We start from the raw sequence: 8,468 nt of genomic DNA, 5'->3' as shown, positions 1-8,468 counted from the left end.
CATAGCAGTGTTTTGCAGGGCTTAATAAGGCATTTGTAGTGCATGACAAACCGGAGTATTTTTTTGCATTTCTACATCAGCCCGAGTCTTGCAGTGTTAGATAATGTTATAATGTTAAATAAACCAGAGTCTTTTACAGCGTTTAATAAAACGGGAGTTTCACGGTGCTTAATAAACCAATATTGTTTAACGTTTCAGAGTCTGTTCATAAAACCAAGAGCTTTGCGGTTCTTAATACATCGGAGGGTTTTGCTAATTCCGCCTGGTTAAATGATTTGAGCAGGAGTTGCATTTCTCCAGGATCTCCACTAGGAAGCTGCATTGCTCTCTCTCACTGTCTCTGTGCCAGAACCCTCTCTGAATCCGTTCCATCTCCATTTCCATCTGTTGACCTCGAAGCTGAAGACAGAGAGAAGAACATTACAGCCGTCTCTCACCCCCTCCCCCCGTTCAAACTTGACCAGAGTGGCTGCCTGCGAAGATTACTTCACGGAACGGAGCTGGGGCTTTTACTCGCCCTTGCTGCGGAGAGCAGACGGGAGTGAGAGTGAGGGGGGTGTCTGTTTATAGTCTCTCCTTTGCCGGTGAGTAGCTCCGGGATCCTGGTCACTGGGGGGAACAGAGGGGGCTACAATTAGCGCTTTGTCAGCGGGGGTGGGAGGGGGTTTGCAATGGGATCTGGGGAGATTTAACCTCCTCCCAACCCCAAGGAGGGCTTGCATTGGGCTGGATTTGCATTTATTTATGTATGTATGTATTTATATATGTGTGTGTGTTCTTTTTTTTTACTCGGCCTCCTTCGTTCCGCCTTTAGCGGCGGCTGTAAGAAGGGGATTTGCAGACACCGGGCAAAATCAGGACTGTTCAGTAGTGGAGAGGATACTTTGTCAAGATCTGAGCAGCTTTTTTCTTTAAGAAAAGACGGTGAAACAGCATTCCTTCAGCAGGAAACATTTCCCCATGTGTTACACTGTGTCGGATTGTATCAGTTGTGCAAAGGAATTTTGTATTGCTTCCTTTCAAAAATTAAAAGTTCATTTGGCTTCCTGTCAGGGCCCACTTTTGCAAATAGTTGTTTAACTTGCTCCCTCGTAGAGGATTGGGGTTTTGTATGTGAAAATAATTCATCGTGGTTACCTGCTTCCTGTAGGCACTTACCCCTCCCCCATTCCTCGTTTTCTCAGGGTCGTCAGTTTCCTCTTCGGTTCTGAAGCCAATGATTAAGCGTAAGACTGATCGAAATACATGTAGGGAGCACTGATCGCTGTGGTTCAGTAATTGCCTATATTCCCCTCCTCCTTCCCTTTACTCTTCCCTATAATTCCTTTACCACCCCCCATTCAAAGATTGTTAAACAAATAGGACCGTAGGAACTACGGAAAGTCGTCCATTCAGCCCCTCGAGCCGATTCTGCTATTCAATAAGATCATGGCTGATCTGATTGTATCCTCAAATTTTCATTCCACTTACCTCTGATAACCTTGCTTATTAAGAATTTATCTCTGCCTTAAAAATGTTCAAAACCCCTGTTTACACCACTTTTCAGAATGGGAGTTGCAAAGACTCTCAACCCTAAGATTTTTTTAAACCTAATCTCAGTTTTAAATGGGTGACGCCTGATTTTTAAATAGATCCCACATGAGACAAACATCCTCTTCATATCTACCTTTCCAATGTCTCACAAGGTCTTTTATATTTCAAATGAATTATTTCTTACCCTTCTGAATTCCAGTGGAAACAGCCCTGCGCCACTGACCAAGCACACATCCAGTTGCAGACATAAGTTGAATAAACCTTCTTTGAACTGCCTCAACACATTTACATCTTTAAGTAAGGTGTTCAGTACTGTGCACAGTATTTCAGATGTGGTTTGGCTGGATAACTGAAGCACAGCCTCCTAACTTTTGTATCAAACTCATGCCAAATGAAAACATCCCATTTCGTTCTCCCGATGACTTGCTGTATCTGTGTCCTAATCTTTTGCAATTCGTGCACAAGGGCACCCAGATCTTAGCATCTCGGAGCTCTGTAATTTCTCACCATTTAGGTAATTTAAAAAGTATTTTTCCTGCTAAAATGGAAAATTTCATATTTTTCCACGTTATAGTCCATTTGCCACAGCATGGCCCTCTCAATTTATCTAGCGACATATTGCCAGAACCTCTTGTATCCTCTTCACAACTTAACCTTCCTTCCTGTCTGGCTTTGTGTCATCTGCAAATTTGGCAGCCATTCACCTGTCCCTTCATTGAAGTTCTTTATATAAATTTTAACCAGTAGATGTGCCAACACCGACCCCTGTGGCACAATACTTGTTAAACGTTGCCAACCATCTACACTTAATTTAGTACTTTTGTTAATCAACCGATAATCTATCCATGTCAGTATGCTAACCTGTACATCAGAAGCTTTTACTTTCCACAATAGCCTTTGATATGGCACACTATCAAATGCCTTCTGAAAATCTAAATACAGTACTTTCTCTGATTCCCCTTACACCTATAACATTTGTTACCTCCTCAAAGAACTCCAATAGGTTGGTCAAACATGATTTAGCTTTCACAAAACCATGCTGGTGTGTCTGATTACCTTGAACTTATCCAAGCATCCTACAATAACTTGTTTCATAATAGTTTCTAACATGCATAGTAGACAGTGTAGAAGGTTTTCTAAGATTGCAGAGGGATCTTGATCAAACGGTTTCAATGGGCTGAAAAATGGCCGATGGAGTTCAATCTGGATAAGTGTAAGATATTGCATTTTGGTACAATAAACAAGGGTAGGGCTTATACAATTAATGGTAGGGTCTTGAGTAATGTTGTTGAACAGAGGAACCCTAGGGGTGCAGGTACATAATTCTTTGAAGTTTGCATCACATATAGAAAGGCTGGTTAAAAAGGTGTTTGGCACGCTTGCCTTCATTGCTCAGTCCTTTTGAGTATAGGAGTTGGGAAGTCATGTTGAGGTTATACAGGACATTGGTGAGGCCTCTTCTGGAATACTATGCCCAGTTCTGGTCACCCAATTATAGGGAGGACATTATCAAGCTGGAGAGAGTTCAGAAGAGATTTACCAGGATATTGATGAGTAAGGAAGGTTTGAGTTATAAACAAAGGCTGGATAGGCTGGGACTTCTTTCACTTCTATCAGGGGAGGCGACCTGATAGAAGTTTATAAAATGATGAAGGGTATAGATAGAGTTAATGGTAGTTTCCTTTTCTCTAGGATGGGAGATTTCAAGATAAGGGGGCACATTTTTAAGCTGAGTGGACAGAGATTTAAAATAGACATGAGGCAAATTTTTTACGCAGAAGTTGGCTTATGTGTGGAATGAACTTCCTGATGAAGTGGTGGATGCGGGTACAGTTACAACGTTTAAAAGACATTTGGATGGATATATGATAGGAAAGGTTTGGTGGGAAAAGGGCCTGGAGCAGGCAGGTTAGACTAGTTTATTTTGGGATTATGTTCAGCATAGACTGGTTGGATTGAAGGGTCTGTTTCTGTGCTGTATGACTCTATGACTCTATGTCTCTGTTTGCAGTTTCTTAATGTTCCATCCAATATTCTAACCTGCCACCTGTCTTTGTACAATAATAGGCTTTTATTTTGGTTTGATATTATCTTTAACCTAATTTACCAATTCACTTCAGCCAGTTCTGCTTTCAGCCCTCGTAATCTCTCTTTTTTGCATTTTTAAAAAATCCACTCATCTCTCCCTCAAACTGAGTGTAACATTCAACCATATTATTGACTTTGCTACCTACGGGCACCTTCACTATAAGATCATTAATTAATTGTATTTTGTTGCACAGTACCAGGTCTAGTAAAACTAACTTCCTGGTTGGCTCTTGAACGTGCTGTTCTATTATCCTGAAAACATTCTATGAACTCCTCATCTAGGTTACCTTTGCCAATCTGATCTTTCCAGTCATTATGTAGATTAAAATCACCCATAGTTAGTACCGTAACTTTCTGATGACATGTCATTATTTCTTCCTTTATGTTCCACCATATTGTGTAGTTACCATTAGGAGGCCTGTAATCCAATCTCTCAACTGACTTTTTGCCTTTATCATTTCTCATTTCTACCCAAACTGTTTCCATAGCTGGTTTCCTGAATTTAGATAATCCCTCTCCATTGTGGTAATACGTTTATTAATTAACAGAGCCATCCCTCTACCTTTTCCTAATTTCCTGACATTCCTAAATATCCTGTACCCTTTAAGATTCAGGTCCTTATCTATGTCATCCTGCAGCCATGTCTCTATAATGGCTATCACACTGTAGTTATCCTTTTATAAAAACTAAAAGAACTGCGGATGCTGTAAATCAGGAATAAAAACAGAAATTGCTGGAAAAGCTCAGCAGGTCTGGCAGCATCTGTGAAGAAAAAAAATCAGAGTTAACATTTCGGGTCGGGTGAGGTTCTGAGGAAGGGTCGCTGGACCCGAAATGTTAATTCTGATTTTTTTCTTCACGGATGCTGCCAGACCTGCTGAGCTTTTCCAGCGGCTTCTATTTTTGTGGTTTTAGTTGTTCTTTTCTATTTATGCTCTCGGTTCATCTATTTTGTTTTGAATGGTACAGACATTCCAATTCAGGGACTTCAGTTTTATCCATTTAATGTCTTTGTAAATTTTAATCTTATCTGTTGATTGATTCTTAGCGTTGTACTCTCCATCCCTTCTTGTTAGGGTCTGTTTTTTGTTTCCCTTATTAATACCTTTCACTTTGACCTTACTCTTTGATTTATCACATCTTCCTAAATTTGATCCCTTGTCCCCACTGGTTTAAAATCGTCTCTATTTCCCTGGTTATGCAGGTGACAAGAACACCAGCATGGTTCTGGTAGAGATTCTCCTAAAGGTACAGATCCCACTTTGCCCTGTACAGATGCTAGTACCTATAAACCAGAACCCATTACTCCCACATCAGTCTTTGAACTCCGCATTGATTTCTCTAATCTGATTTACATTATGCCAATTTGCCCGTGGCTCAGGAATTAATGCAGTGATTATGACCTTTGAGGTTCTGCTTCTTAATGTGGTGCCTATGTTATGACTACTGACTATGGAGACCTCCTCCTTTGTCATTAGTATGTACATGGAACTACAACTGCTGCCTTCCCTCTCCCACTGCAGGTTCTCTCCAGCCCTGAGCACATGTCCTGAACAATGGCAGGAAACACAGCTGCCTGAAATCTCCTCACTGTACTATTTGCTACAATCACTACACATTCCTCCTTATTCCCCCCTGCTCCCTTGAGTGGCTTCCTATACGTGGGTGCCATGGTCAGTTACCTGCATCCTATCAACCCTCACTCTCCTCCAGACAAGCTGAAAGAACCCCAAACATATTGGACAGTTTCATAGGCTGAGGCTCTTGCCCTTTGAGGACTCTGACTTATCTCACCTGCTGTCACACTCTCCTGTCCCTGACCAAATCAGATGACCCTACCTTAAGAGGTGCGACTATCTATTAGGTTTTTTTGTACGCATGAACATTGTCACTGTTTCAGATTTGAATGCTATATATGAAGTTTAAATCTGTAATAACTTTGCAAGTATAATTTTTATTTAATGTGGATAAGAGGTGTGACTACCTTCTGGTATAAAGAATCCAAATAACTTTCCCCCCACCTTGGAGCATCGCAGCATCTGTAGTTCAGTCTCCAGGCCAAACTCTGAGCGGTAGCTGCTCAAACTTATTGTACACATGTTTGTTCTGGACCAAAATGTCATTCAGGAACTCCCACATGCTGCAGCTGTGGCACATCACCTATTCTATCCTCCATAATGTGTGTTAAGGAGCAACTTATACATTGAATTTCATATTCAGTCATGTTTTTACGTATTTTATTAGTCTTAACACTAGTTGCTATACTATTTTGAACCTTAGGAATAGAATACACCTAATCATTTACCAAATAGATAAATGCAATCTGGAAAGTTACATTACAAAGAGTAGGATAAGGGCACACAAGTTGAAAAGGAAAATCTTTGCTTCATGTACCAACATAAAGATCAATAGATACTTGGAATGGATAGACAGATACAGTAGGTGCAAACCCAGTTTGGTGATTTGAGGTGGAAACACTCAAATCATTTAAAAGGAACTTTGGATCTACATCTGAAGTGCTGTAACTTGCAAGGGTATGGACCAGGTACTGGAAAGTGGGATCAGAAAAGGTAGCTAGTTTGTTCAGTTGGCACAGACAGCATTGAAAGGAGGCAATAACTTTTCAATGGTTCTAAACCCGGGAATCGTTAAAGATTCACTGGGTGCTGGAGGGGAGGGACTTTTAAGGTCAATCTGAATCAGAAAACCAAGATAATCTGAATGGCCCTGCTTATCTTCAGTTGTCTCGAATAAAGCAAAATACAGCCTTGTTTATTACCTGCTCACTAATTGCAAGGGAGTTGTTGAATAATGGAGCAACAACTGTAATGTAGAAGGAGAAAAACGAGTAATGTTTTATTTTGTAAAAGCAAAGTCATTTTCACTATCTATCAGGTTTTTTTGTACTCATGAACTTTGTCACTGTTGCAGATTTGATGGCTACATATGAAGTTTAAATCTGTAATAACTTTGCAAGTATAATTTTTATTTAATGTGGATGACACTCCTGATACCGCGTTTATATTATTTTAACCATTCTTGGTTGCCTTGATCTAATGCCACTCCTGCACACTTCTTCCACTTTCTTCCTCTACCATAGCCTACCCATCGAACCACTGTAGTCTAGCAATGTTGTGTTGCATCAGAATCCTGCAATTCCTGACCCAACAATGGTGAATTAATAGTCATTAAAGAGTAACATCCAAGAAGGGATGGTATGTGAATCTCAGATGATGATGTTCCTATGTCATTTTCTGCCCTTGACCTGGTTGGTTGGTAAATTGCAGGTTAAGGAGATGTTAGAGTAACCTTGCTAGGTTACTGCTACCTGAAAGATCTCACACATAGCAGCTAGAGTGTACTGGTGATAGATTGTGGAACATTGTATTCAATGGCACTAATTGAGAGAACTGCTCTGTCCTGGATTGCCTCGAGCTTCTTGGATATTGCAGTAGCTGCACCAATCCAGATTGATGGGGGATAGTCTAGCTGGCTTCTGGACAGAGCTTTGTAGCAAATGGGGAGTCTTTCTCATGTTCAACTTGAGTCCTTACTTGGTGGCTATTGGAGCAAATGCCATTTCGAAGTCATAACTTGGACGTTGTTTGGGTCCTGCTGTAGGTTGGCATGAATTACTTAGTTGTCAGAGGAGTTGCGAATGGAGCTGGAAAATGTGGAATTGTCTATCAGTTTACATCCTGACCTTGTGGTAGTGGGGAGCATATTGATGAAACATCTAAAGATGGTTCCTATGTTTCACAATGCTTAAAAAAGAACTTCAGATTTTGAAAGGTGAGATGAAGTTGTAAATCTTTTTTTAATGTTTGAGTAGCTCCTGGCATGGGGCAGTGATTTCTGGTTTATGTCAATCACAGCCATCTTCCATAGTGTTCAATGTAATCATTCCTGACCCTCAATTGACTTCAGTTTTGCTTGGGCTGTTTGCTATCTTAGTATCAAGGGCAGTTACTGTCGCATCTCTTTTGACATTCAGCTCTCGTGTATCACCATCAAGGCTGTGATAAGGTCAGGATCCACAAGGTCCTGGTGAAATATGAGCTGTGTGCCCATGAGCAGGTTATCTGTGAGTCATTGATGCTCAACAGCACTGCTAATGACCCCTTTCCTCGTTTTTATTATGATTGAGAGGAGGCTGATAGAGTAGTAATTTATTCTGTAGGAGCTCAATTTATCCTGATATTTGGCTATGTCAAATATGGGCAATTTTTCTGTTGGCCAGATGCCAGTACCATAGCTGTAAGTATATAATAGAAAATTCTTAATAGCAAGACAAAGCAAATCAGACAATCAGAATGCAAATCGGAGCTACTAACGGTGAGAACATTAAGCAGAAGAACCACCATGAAAGATTTGTTCAAGTCCAACTTTGGAATGTGTGATTGGATCAGAAAAACCTCGCGGAATTAGCATTATGATTTTCACAGCACGAAGGGGGAATGACTGCCTGGAGATATATCCGTTAAAGATATATCACTACTTCTCTGCTGGCAATTTCCCTTTCCCATTCCTCCAAGTTCTATCTAGTTACTTCACTCATTGATTTTTAACTGGTTCCATTGCTGCTACTTCAATACTGACACCAATTTACAATGTCCATTCTGCCTATGCCCAGCAGGAATTCACATACTCCAGGGACCCATTGTGATCTTTAACGCTTGGTATCACATGGGTCTGGGCCATCAGGGTGGTAATTTGTGTTGATGTTATTATGGAAATAATGAATTATAGTTGTATAATCTAAAAATAAAGGGATATCCCCCCCCTCCCGACTATTGGCTCAATTTAATGTATCAATTTTTCCATTGCATTATTGGAAGTACTGCTCA

At 40.6% G+C, this 8,468-nt stretch overlaps 1 protein-coding gene across 2 annotated transcripts in view; it reads left to right on the top strand.

Moving 5' to 3' along the window:
• The first annotated feature begins 371 nt into the window (after positions 1 to 371).
• cuedc1b (CUE domain containing 1b) overlaps positions 372 to 8,468 on the top strand; it is a 144,904-nt gene continuing 136,807 nt past the window's right edge. For both annotated transcript variants that reach the window (XR_007264884.1, XM_048612757.1), the window contains exon 1: positions 372 to 584. The gene's annotated coding sequence lies outside the window, so the exon portion shown is untranslated. The remainder of the gene's footprint in view (positions 585 to 8,468) is intronic.

The sequence above is a fragment of the Rhincodon typus genome, chromosome 26 (assembly GCF_021869965.1).
Source record: "Rhincodon typus isolate 14 chromosome 26, sRhiTyp1.1, whole genome shotgun sequence".
NCBI lineage: Eukaryota > Metazoa > Chordata > Chondrichthyes > Orectolobiformes > Rhincodontidae > Rhincodon > Rhincodon typus.
Note: the sequence above shows the minus strand (reverse complement) of the source record. Positions and strands in the feature narration are given on the sequence as shown.